Raw genomic sequence first — 13165 nt, forward strand, 5'->3', positions numbered from 1 at the left:
AAATATAGTTTACTAGAAAATGGTAAAGCAATCCAAAAATATGTAATCAATAACCTACCTTGATATGGAAACAGTCATTAGCTGATTAGCTCTTCCAATGCAGCCCTATGTACCTGCTTTTTTTTTTTTTTTTTTTTTTTTCCACTTGGCCTCCTTACCTTTTGGGGTGGCTTCCAACTTCACCAATGCTCAGTGCCGACATCAGTCCCTCCATGTTGTGCTCTGGAGCTGGAGTTCTGATCAGCTGTTCTGCATACCCTGCCACCTGGAACTGGATGCTGGAGGTTCACACTTATGATGACGAGGGGATGGGAAAGTGCAGGGAGCCTGGAGTTGCACTGGAGTGGCTCACACAATTCCACTTGTCTCCCTTTCAGTGGCTGCTTAGCTGATCTCCGCTGTCTTTCCTTCAGGTTTCTTGACATTGCTAGGAAGCTGATGAGGTTGGGAAATCCTCTTCTTTGGTCTCTGCTGCTGCCCCTTGGTGCCGCACCTGGCTGCTGGTGCCAGGTGGGTGTGCAAACCATGGATTGATCCGCTAGTGCCTCAGGGGGATTCTGGCTGTATTCCTCCATTCTGGTGGAACTTGTTCTCTCTTCCTTCTCTACTGTGTCTAAGAAGAAGCTATTCAACTTCACTTTTAAGAAGAAGAGTGTATTTTGCTCTGGTTTTGCTTAAATCCCATTCTTGGCTGGTTTGGCATGGTTCCTATTCAGCCATCGTCTGGAAGGTCTCTGGATGTGTCTGTATGGCTTTGTGGCCACTGAATTACATCCTGCCTCTGGCCACCTTTGCTGGAGAAGGTCAAAGAATTTTCCAAAACCTCATGATCCACTTTGCTAATAGGGGCTCCCTGGAAGAGAAATACTTCTATGTCATTTAACAGTTGTACTACTGAGTGACTCACTAAGCAGTAGCTGAAAATTATCAATGAACTATGTCTATCAAATAAAGAACACTAGTGACCATCCCTAAGATGAATAAGCTTCCATCCTGAGCTTGCTCTCTCTTTACTGAATAGGCTTATTATTTTGTTGCATTTCAGAAACTTAATTTCTTCTATAATAAATCTCTCTGGATTGGTTTTTAATATGGTCATAAAAAGTCAACAATACTACCCAGCTATTCATCTTGTCTAACATAGAAAAATTACACCTTCTTTTTCTTAGGTAACTTAAAACATTATTTTATTTTCAAACTTTATTTTAACATTTTTCTAAGAACCAGTTTGTAAGTTTCTGTGAAATTGCAGAAATGCAATGATCAGAAATCCATGATCCTGTTTCCATGTTTGTATGTCCATGACTGCATAGTCATTATGATGTTAACTCCTATGAGGTTAACTTTTCTTCCCATGACATGCTCTGTGATATGATGAGTGAAATAAAACTTCAGGATTCTGGGCTGGAGAGATGGCTTAATGGTTAAGCGCTTGCCTGTGAAGCCTAAGGACCCTGGTTCGAGGCTCGGTTCCCCAGGTCCCACGTTAGCCAGATGCACAAGGGGGCGCACGCATCTGGAGTTCGTTTGCAGAGGCTGGAAGCCCTGGCGCACCCATTCTCTCTTTCTCTCCTCTATCTGCCTTTCTCTCTGTGTCTGTTGCTCTCAAATAAATAAATAAAAATTAAAAAAAAATTAAAAAAAACTGAAAAAAAAACTTCAGGATTCTGAGGCCTGAATTAAAGTTATATTCCAAATCTACAATCTAGAGGGCATTACTTGACAGTTACCTTCTACTAGTTTTCTGATCTTTACAGCAGATATAGTACTTTTAAGGATATACATGGGGAACAAAATGTCTATCTCACTGCATAGACTTGATGATCAGTGTCCTCTGCCAATCACGTATGTGGGCATTTTCTAGGATGACTTTGTTTCATTACTCTAGTAAGAGGACAAGGTGCAGTACATTATTAAAGTAGGGGTGGCCTTGTGTAAAGTTGAGCATGTCAGTGCTGCTTGGCCTCACTGTCGCATTGACGTCAAACAAATGTGCTGTTGCAGTTCACATCTTCTTTCTGTCAGTTGAGAGGGAGAAAGATTCAATAGCAAAACTTCATCATTCAGGAATAAAGGCTGGAAGCAACCCATTTTATCATAAATATCAGATTCGACAAAAAATGTCTAATCTCATTATGCCTAGCAGCAAGAGAAATAAAAGATTAACAATATCTGAGGAGTCAGGTTATAGCACGTCATAACTATATTGCTAAGAATGAAGAATGGACACTTTCAGGTAATTAACACTGTGCTAAGCTTGTTTTTTTCCCCCACTTATATTTTCTCCCAATATTTTCTGAAAATAAACTCTGGTTTGAAAATTATACATTTTTCCCTCCCATGGTAGTTATTACCTCAGGATAATGACTAATATTATGATTTTACTGTTATGTTATGTGTGGTATTTAATACAAGAGTAACTTCTGCTACAGTGGGCAGATGTAAAATGTGTTGCCTTAGCCATTGTGAAAAATATTCCACTTGTCCATCCTCTACCATTGTGCCTCGTGACAACAGAATTGGCAGTAACATGCTATGGATGTCACTCTGATAAACACATAATTTTGGAAATAAGGCCTAATGAGCTATTTTTTTATTAATCAACATGTTCATTTTGATAGCTTGAGATTTTCTTAAAAATAACAAGGAAAAAAATTAAACTGTTATCATGCAAAATATCTACAGTTCAAACAATATACATGCAAGTATGTTCATATATATGGTTATGTACGTATAAAATAATATTGCATACATTCATATAATTCATATGTTGCACATCTGCACACAATTATACATATTGAATATGGGGTTTTGTGCATACTGGACAAGTTCTCTACTACTGAGTTTCTAGCCTTATTTGGCCTATTTCATCCAATGAAATTATTCTGATATTCATCCATTGTTTGTATGTGACTAACAGTCAATTTTATTTTTCATTGCATTGGCTCATTACATCTGTTTATCTATTTACCACATGGACACTTGAGTTGTTTCCAACTGTGGGTATAACAAATACAGCCCTCATGTGAATTCGTGCACACACGGTTCTGTATGCATAGTTTCATATTCCTTGTGTTGTTAAATAAAATCGCCTATTACTATATATTGATTTTTTATGCTCACATAGCATTTTTCAAAATTTTCTTTGTTTTTCTTGTCAAGAATTTTAACATAGTAATTTCTCACTGAACTCCTACCAAACCAGATATCCAAAGACACAGAGGCTCCCTAGATCTCATCACTGAAGTAGACCTAAAATGAACCTAACATGGCCCAGGGAAATTTGTAGAAGTGGGGGTAGAAAGATTGCTAGAGCCACAAGTTGAGACATTATGCACAGAGACATTGCCTCTTACCCATAACTGATGGCTAACCCCACAATGCAGGACCCAACAAGGAGGGTCCCTGCAGACAGGGGAGGACAGGGAGGAAGCTAACAATGGTAGCAACTTGACTGTATACATACTGTGTACCAAACAAATACTGCTACTACTACTACTACTACTACTACTACTAATAATAATAATAATAATAGAATCAATGTTCTGGAGTGGAGAAATGGCTCATCAGTTGAGGCACTTGCCTGCAGAGCCAAAAGACCCAGGTTCAATGAGCCAGGCCCCACATAAGCCAGATGCACAAGGTGGCACATGTGTCTGGTATTTGTTTGCAGTGGTCATAATGTGCCTATTTTCACTTTCTCTGTATCTGCCATTTTCTCTGTCTCTCTCTCTCTCTCTCTCACACACACACACACACACACATAAATAAATAATTAAGAAACACAATGGGCCATTGAGGTGCATATTTTCTTGAATTTTGATATTTTTTCTCTTTCTACAAAACTGTCCATCTTGTTAATGTTGTCAATTATAGTGCCATCACTTTTCCTATTCACTGTACTTTAAACATCTGTGTGATCTGCAGCATGAAGGTTATGTCTGTTCTGACTCATGTCAGTCTCACTGGAGGCTGCCCGAGTTGTTTGTATACTCATTAAGCCAGTGGGTGCCTTCACAGACCTTGATCTGTTATTTGGCTTTTTACTATCCCATTAATTTGTTTTTATTATGATATATCTGATAGTATTTGTCCTGATGAACTATTTAAGTATATTTGTAACATGTACAACTGAAGTAATTCTTTGGAGATTGCTTATATTTTCTGAAACAAGCAGTACTAAATCCGACTCTAGCTGCAAACTCAACATTACATGTGCTATATTTCTATTGAGATTGAAATGCCTTATCTGTAATTTCAGTTTGCATTTATGCATTGCTCCCTGCAGTATTAAACTATTTTTTACAGTTTTCAAATATTTGTGGATATTCTTTATGTACATTTTGTTACTGGTATCAATTTTAAATCAACTATAATTTGTCTAATGGTCTTAAAATAATTCTCTTGTGAAAATTCTATTGTATTTCTAATGAATGTTTATCTTGTATTATAAGATAGACCTTTTATTATATTTCATTTATTTGCAATCAGAGGAGGTAGAGAGAGAAAAGAGTCAGAGACAGAGAGAATGGGTGTACCAGAGCCTCCAGCCACTGCATACAAACTTCAAACGCATATGTATCCTTGTATATCTGGCTTACATGTGTACTGGGGAATCGAACCTGGGTCCTTTGGCTTCACAGGCAAGCACCTTAATCACTAAACAATCTGTACAGCCCCTTGGATAAACTTTGTAGTAAATGTTAATTAGATTTGATAGATTGATAGGATTCTTCAAGTGTTCTATAGCGTCATTTTCGATTTATTTCCAAAAATCACTTGTTGAATGTGCAGATATGAAATCTCTGACAATAATTGTGGATTTACCTTTAGCTAAGTTTCCTTTATGTACTTGAAATATATTACATGTTTACAATTCTCTCTCTCTCTCTCTCTCTCTCTCTCTCTATATATATATATATATATATATATATATGTATATGTATGTATTATCAGTATATAAATTTTGAACAAAATTTGAAGTGAGGGAAGATGGGTTTTAAAATATTCATATTTTATATATCTTATATTTTTATTCCTATTTCATATTTTACTAATTCCTTTCACTTTTCTGTTTACAGTGTTTATTTGTGTTCAGCGAGGTTGAGAATTATAGGAGATTTTTGTTTAATTATATGCATATGTTAGATTGTGAATGCCTAATTATAACATGAAATATGTATGTACTGTGGAATAACTTGCATGCATCATTTAATACACAGCAAAACAGATGCACTTTTAATTAAGCTCTATGATGTTCAATATATGACCAGAAGAATTATGTCTTGAGTAGCCAATTATATATATATATATATATATATATATATATATATATATATATATACATACATACAATCACAAAATAGATTTTATAAACATTTATAAATCATGCATTGGCTACCTGCATGTGTGTATGAAAAAGATGTTTGATTCTAAATTCTTTTATGATGTAATTTAATTTTTGTTCAAAGCGATGCAACAGTGTGAACACCTTAGAACACTTCATTGGTGGTGAATTAAAGGCAGGGCTGATAAAGTTCTTATCAACTGACTCAGACTGTTGCTGACAGCATGAACAAAAACCAGGGAAAATGAGAGCAGCAGTCTTAGTCAGGGCGGCAGTATGGGGAAGATTTGCATCTGCAGAGTGCAGGGCCCTGCTCCTGATGCCAGCCAGGACAGCCGTGCCTTGTTTCCAGGTGTGGGGCAAGACACTAACCACCAATGGGCTGCAGGTGTTTGGGGTCGTAGTTCTCAGAGCATGGAGTATGGGAAAATTGGGAAGATGTAGTTTCAGAATAAAGGACCCCGCTTATAAAGTAATTACGTGGCTCTCGCGTAAGTGACAAAATAGATCAAGAGGTGGACACCAGGGTCTGGGTACATCGGCTTGTTGGTGTTAACTGCAAATGTGTTGGGCCCCATTCACTGCAATCACGGGATGCATGGAGTCCACTGGACAGGCCCAGTGTGGCGCTTGTCTTCCTGGCGCTGGGACAAAGCCCTGCCCAGAAGCACCTTACGGGAGGAAAGCATTTATTTCAGGGTTACAGTTTGGAGGAGAAGCTTCGTCATGATGGAGGAAAGGAACCGGCTCTCGGCATCACACGCACACAAAGCACAGGGAGCACGGTGGGCGCTTCTGAACAGCCAACGGCCCGCCTGCACGTCGGCTCGGAGACGCGGCTCCCGCTGCGACCGCAGATGCCCGAGACCAGGGCCCGCGCTCCAAACCACCGCGCCAGCAAGTCCTCTCTAAACGATGACTCAGGAACTCTAGGCCACTGAGAAAAACACGGATGCATGTGTTGGTCATTTAATACGTCTATCTTTTGTTTGTTGAAAAGTAGTATGGGGCAATGTATTAGATAAAAATTGGGTCCTTTGCTGCAGGAAAACCAATTATTGTGTATATAACTGCCTCATTGCTACCTGATTCAAGAAATGTAGACATTTTATGTCAGATTTAATCTACTCTGCCAATTCATGTATATAACACACACACACACACACACACACACACACACACACACACACACACACACATATGTATGCCTTCTGTGGATTACCTAGATTTTCTTTCTTTCTTCTTTTTCCTTTTTTCTTTTTAATCTTTTTTTGAGGCAGGGTCTCTCTCTCTCTCTCTAGCCTAGGCTGACCTGGAACTCTGTAAGTCCCATGATGGCCTTGAATTCTCTGGGATCCTCTTACCTCTGTCTCCTGAGTGCTGGGATTGAAGGCGTTTGTCACCATGCTTGGCTACCTGGATGTTTTATAATTTCCATTTTGATGTTTGTATTTTACTTGTTACTATGCTTGTTTGTTAATACATATTTTTTTGTTGTGTCATTAAACTAACACATATATAGCCAATATTTATATTCATTTTTTCCTTCTTGATAGCTTAAATTAAATTAGAAATATTTGTCCCTTTATATTTCTCTTAATCATGCCTGTTTATTTTAATAAAGTATTTCTTAACTAGACATTTTGAATCACATAAGTTATTACAATGTGTATTTGAGCCCAGAAATATAATTCCAAAACAGAACAGAAGGGTAAAACTCCTTGAATTTTCCATATTTCTCTAATCATCTTCCTCACTGTTTCTGTCCCATTAAGATCACATCCTAATGCTCTATTTTATGATTGTTCAAATGTACTTCATTTTTCCACATCTTCCTCTCCCCCAAAAATTGATTTTTAATTTCAAGATCACAATGACATTTAAATTCCAAAGATAATCATTCTTTCCTTTTTGTGTGCAAAATAATTTGTCCCTTTTCCTCTTTATCTGTTGTTTATCACATAAAGTGTTTGCCATGTAAATAATTCCCGCCTTATAAACAAGATGCCTTCCACGAGCTACTTTTGAGTTTTTTCTGTCTTTATTTTTCAGAAGATAAATATGGTTATACTCTTCTCTATATCTCTTTACATTATACTCTTGTGGTCTTATTTTTCTTCTATAGGTGTATAACTTTTAGCGTTTTCTTTAAGTTTCAAACTTACCTTACACATTTTTTCAGTTCTACTCTTTTCTCCAGGGGCTTCCCTGTGACAAATCATAGCCCCACAGGTTACTATGTTTCTGATCAATTTTTTTTTTTTTTTTGGTTTTGGATTTTAGTTTTAATTATCTTTTATTGTATTTTATTCACTTTATCTCTGCTGTTCATGTGTGTAGTTTTTAATGCTATATGATTCAGGAAATTGATGCTTTACTTTGTCTTATCCATTCTAGTGCTTAATCTTTCAATATGGAATTTTGTACTTTATCGCTTTTATATTTTGATACTTGATTGAAAATTGTTCTTTATTCATTTTAATTTTCTTTATTTTCATCTTAGATTTCCTATGCATACTTAGTTATTCATGATAATATTCTCTCATGCTTATTTGAAAATACTTTCTGGAAATTCTAAGACCTCTGCTATGGCTGATTAGCCTTTTTATTTAGCTCACTAGCTTCTGATTTAGGCATGATTAATGACCCTTTTTGAAATCTGAACCATACAAACTTACATAAACTTTTGCTGCTAAGTCTTTGATCCTTTTTATGTTACTAAGGTTTCTCTAGAGAAACACAGCCAGGACAATCACTATGGGTAATGAAGGAGATTTATTAGCTTGCCTTATATTATATGGGGTGAACAGTCCATAAAACTGTGTTTACAGTTCTGCAAGCCATCTTTTAGACCAAGGTTTCAAATCCTTCCATATTCCTCCCACCAATGAGTTTCAAATGACGAAAGCCACATAGTCAGGTTTTAGCTGCAGTAACCCCATTCCTCTGTTCCGAATTTCCTGCTGCAGTTACCTTATAGTTGCTAGGACAATTACAGGATGTCCAGACTGACTGGTTTAGTCCAACTCTGGTTGTAAACTAGCTGGGTGGTATAGAGTAGTTTCCCTTTCCCCAAGGACAGAAGCACTATGGTACAGCTTTACACCACTAGACACACACTGTCTTCTAAAATTGCCATATTAAGGACCAACTTTCCAAATCATGAGCATTTGTGGAGCAAATTGCGTCTAATTCCTCTGGGGAAAAAAAAAATCAGTTAATATCACTACACTTTCAAGTCTACAAAAGAAAAAATAAAATATTGTGAAAATTTAACTATATTGTTATCATCTTATTTCTAAATTCATATTTAGTTTTATTTAATGTGAAATTTTAGGATTCTGCATGTTAATTTAGAATTTATGGTTATATGGTGCTCCAGCCCTGAACATTTTATCCTAGGCAGACTAATTCTTTTTTTAAATTACTTAGGTACATACTCAGTGTGTAAACAGCCACGTTGGTACCATAGTTAGCCTCTTCCCTGTTCTCCCCCTTTGGAAGGGACCCTACTCCTTGTGGATTGTGGGTCATGCATTGTGGAGTAGCCATCAATTATGGGGAAGAGGCAATGCCTCTGTTCTTAAGAAATGTCTAGAAAACATTATTTATTTTTGAGATTATGGGCAAAAATTTGTTTACTGATTTAATTTTACATTTTTAAACACACTGGATATATAACTGATTGCCCTTATTGGAAAGATTTTTATTTTCCTTTGCTATAGTGAGGTGATCATATTTCTTTTTTTAATATTTACTTTTATTTGAGAGAGAGAGAGAATGGGCATGCCAGGGCCTCCAGCCACTGCAAACGAACTCCAGATGTGTGTGACCCCTTGTGCATCTGGCTTATGTGGGTCCTGGAGAATCAAACCTGGGTCCTTGGGCTTTGCAGGCAAGTGCCTTAACAGCTAAGCCATCTCTCCATCCCCGATGATATTTCTTGTAAGAATTATTATTTTAAAATATTTCCAGGTTTCATACCTGGATAAGTTCACCCAGAAATAGGATACACTCACAAAAAAATTCTCATGTCTCTAAGAAGGTAAAAATCAGTTTTTCAGCAAGGAAAGGCATTAATACAGAGGAACTCCATGGGTAAAACAAAAATAGCTGTTACATGCACCCAATTGGACGGACAGTACTTTGCCAACAAGGGCTCTTTCCTATCTAAGAAGATCCATCTCTCACTGTATCAAAAATGACAAGCCAAGATATCAAACTTCAGATATGGACAAAGACAGAAATTTCTCACAGTTGTATACAGAAAAAAGCTCTTGGCAAGCTCCCCGACCACATTGATTTTCTAAGTTTTCCATTAATATTCTTCCAGACACAGCTTATGATCATGTCTCTCCCCAAATCTATTCTGGAGTATATGTCATACAAGTGCATGCTCCTGTCTTCTTTGAAGAGAGAAATTATATTTGATTCAAGAAAATCCATGGAAATTGAGCCTCACTTGGTATAACCAGATCACATCTCACCCATTCATATATAAGGATTCAAACATGTATTTTATATCAATAACTATTAAGCTTTAAAAATACCCACCAACCATCTCTGGTGAAGGAATTTAGAATTAAGCAGTAATTTCTGAAAAATAGTTAGTACTTAGAATACAGTGTTAATTTAGCATCTTACTCCAAGATGAGGTTTGAGCCAGTGGCTACTGGTGTTTCAGATGGATTATGGCAAACTGTGTGGTTAACTATAATGCTTCAGTAAGATATCTGAGAGCAAACCTTTCAGTGTGAGCTTCTGTTCATATGTTACTCATATAATCAACTTGAAAACTGAATTTGGTGAAGTTCAAGATATTTGACTGGAAAATTATGGGTTCTGTGAATCATACTAAAGATGATTTTTGACAATTCTTAAAGACCTTATTAACAGGTGCTGGCAGTTTGTTGATTTTTTTAATCAAGTTGTAGACCTTATTACAAATTAAAAATGGAGTTCTTTAAAACCCAAACTTGACCACACATGAAACTATTTTTAAAAGCTTTCAAGATGTGTTGAGTAAATCCTGGCTTAAAAAAATACATGTTTATCATTACCAAAAGATATCCTTATATAAAAATAACAAAATCCTTATGCTGCATATTCAAGGCACACTGTTCTAATTTATCTCGACAATGGGCAAAAAGGGAAGCACTTAAAGTCTTCAGCTACAGTCTTTGTTCATTTCTTATTTCCGGTTACCATGTTTACCTCATCCAGGTTAGTCATCCAAGAAGAATAAATGAATAAGAAATTCCAGTAATAAAGATGATTTTTTTTCTTTTTTTATTAATTAGTTTTGTAGTCAGTGAATACGGTCAAGCTGGTACCATTGTTAGCCTCCTCCCTGTCCTCCCCCAACCCCCCGGACCCTCCTTGTTGAGGTATATGGGTCATGCATTGTGGAGTTAACCATCAGTTATGGGTAGGAGAAATGTCTCTGTGTATCTTGACCCAACATGTGGCTCTGACATTTTTATGCCCCCTCTTCTGCAAAATTTCCCTGAGCAATGTTGGGATCATTTTCAGTCTGCTTTATGATGAGGTCTTGGGAGCCTCTGAGTCTCTGAATATCTGATTACTTTAATATTTTGTACATTGTGTTAGCCTGTTTTTATTTGGGAGTGGGTAGTCAAACATCCTTGGAGAAATTTAGTCTTCCAAAACTGGAAAAATATGGCAATGGGAACCAGGCCAAAGAATTCATGAGCGTTTAAAGTAGTTTGGGAACCTTTGTGTGCCATTGGATGCGTTTGGGCTCTGATATATTGAAGTACTTTGCATTCTCAAAGCAACTCTAAGTCTGTCTGTAGTCTGTTACCTACATCAGGAAAGTTCTCTGTTCTTCATATCTCACACCTGTGCATACGACTAACACGAGTCTACTAATTTCAGTTTGAACTTCGAAACCCTTCCACACAGCCCTAGCACCTGGGCACTGGATCCATCACGTACTCCTTCCCAGTACTGTCACAATAATCATCCAGCTGCTTCTCCACAACTCTATGCTTTTTAAAATATATACTTATTTATTTAATTGAGAGGGATAAAGAGGCAGAGGAGAGGTGGGGAAGGAGAGAATGGGTGTACCAGAGCCTCTGGCCACTGCAAATGAACTCCAGATGCATGCACCCCCTTGTGAATCTGGCTTATACATGTCCTGGGTAATTGAACGGGGATTCTCTGGCTTTGCCTACAAATGCCTTACCCACTAAGCCATCTCTCCAGCCCAACTCTATCCTTTTTATCCCTGTCCATCTCCAAAGTCAGAACCAGTTCTTCCCATATGGAATGCTTCAACTAACTGCTGATGACAAAATACAAAACAATTCTTATCCTTTCAGAAACAAATAAATTTCTAACAACATAAAGTAGGTATTTCTGTATATGTCTGATTAAATATATATGAGTATATATGAGTATGTGTGGAAATAGAGGCAAAATAAGTTTAGACAGCCTGTGCTTTTCTTTATAGGATAACTTAGGAATCACAATAATAATAATAATTCTATGAAGGGAAAACGTGTTGAACATGACCAAGGTACTGTTAGGCATAATTGTCTGAAGACTAAATTGATGTGAGTTGTACACTAAATTTTGTTCTGTAGTGTATTGGAGAGGTTTTCTGAGAATGAAGAAAACTCCATTTCATGTCTGGTAGCCACATCGTGTCTAAAAACATATTTGTTTCCTTTATTGCTTGAAAGGCTTATCGGCTCCTCTCCAGCACTGTATACCAGCAAGTTTGCATGTAAGCCAATTTTAAATACACAGCAGAAATTTTCCTCAAATCATAGAACACACTAAAATACCCACCCTCCAAAATTCATTTTGTGTATGTGTGTTTAGAATATGTACCTGGAGAGATATATGGTGTATGTACACGTGTTCTGAGGAGATGTCATGTGTGATGTGTGGCAGGGCATGCAGAGGCCAGAAGCGAATTTTGGATGTTTTCCTCTGCTGCTCAAGCACTTTTCTTGAGATGGGGACTCTCCCTCAACCCATTACTGCATTATTCAAAAAGCCCCAGCAATTTTCCAGTCTCTGCTACATTGAGGACTAGGGTTATAGATGTGCGTGGCCAGGCCATGTTTTTGCCTGTTTTCTGCAGAGTCGAACTTGGTGGTCTATGGCCTGAGAGACCCTCATACTTAAACAAGTGCACTTAATGGCCAAGCCAGCTCCCTAGCCCCAGCCATTTTTTAAACTTTACTTTCTTCAATGATACTAAACTTTAATGATCTTAACAGTTTATAAATCATGTTTTTAGAATATTTTTCAAAATTGTTAATCCTGTTCCTTTTTTTTTTTTTTTTTTTTTTTGGTGTTTTTAGGTTGTGTCTTGCACTATCCCAGACTGACCTGGAATTCACTATGTAGTCTCAGGGTGGCCTCAAACATACAGCAACCTTCCTACCTCTGCCTCCAGAGTGCTGGCATTAAAGGTGTGCACCACCACACTGGACTAGTTCCTATGTTTCTAACATCATGAAATCACATAGATTATTCAGTGTTTTCCAAACAGATCTCACTGATTTTGTTGTTGTTACATCACTTAAATGGTTCTGTACCCTATCTGTCACAGAATGTCTCACCTTGCTGGGATAAACCTCCAAACCAGCACTTATTGGAGAAAGAGGATATAATTGAAGCTCATAGATCCAGAGGAAGGCCTACAATGGTGGAAGAAGCTTGAAGCTGGCCCCCTTTACACAGGTCCACAGAGACAGAGAAATAACACTGCTAGCATCACAAGCAAGCACACTCCAGGAATGCCAGACAAACTGGAAATTCCAGATCTGCCCCCAAACA

Source organism: Jaculus jaculus, chromosome 4 (genome assembly GCF_020740685.1).
Source record: "Jaculus jaculus isolate mJacJac1 chromosome 4, mJacJac1.mat.Y.cur, whole genome shotgun sequence".
Taxonomy (NCBI): Eukaryota; Metazoa; Chordata; class Mammalia; order Rodentia; family Dipodidae; genus Jaculus; species Jaculus jaculus.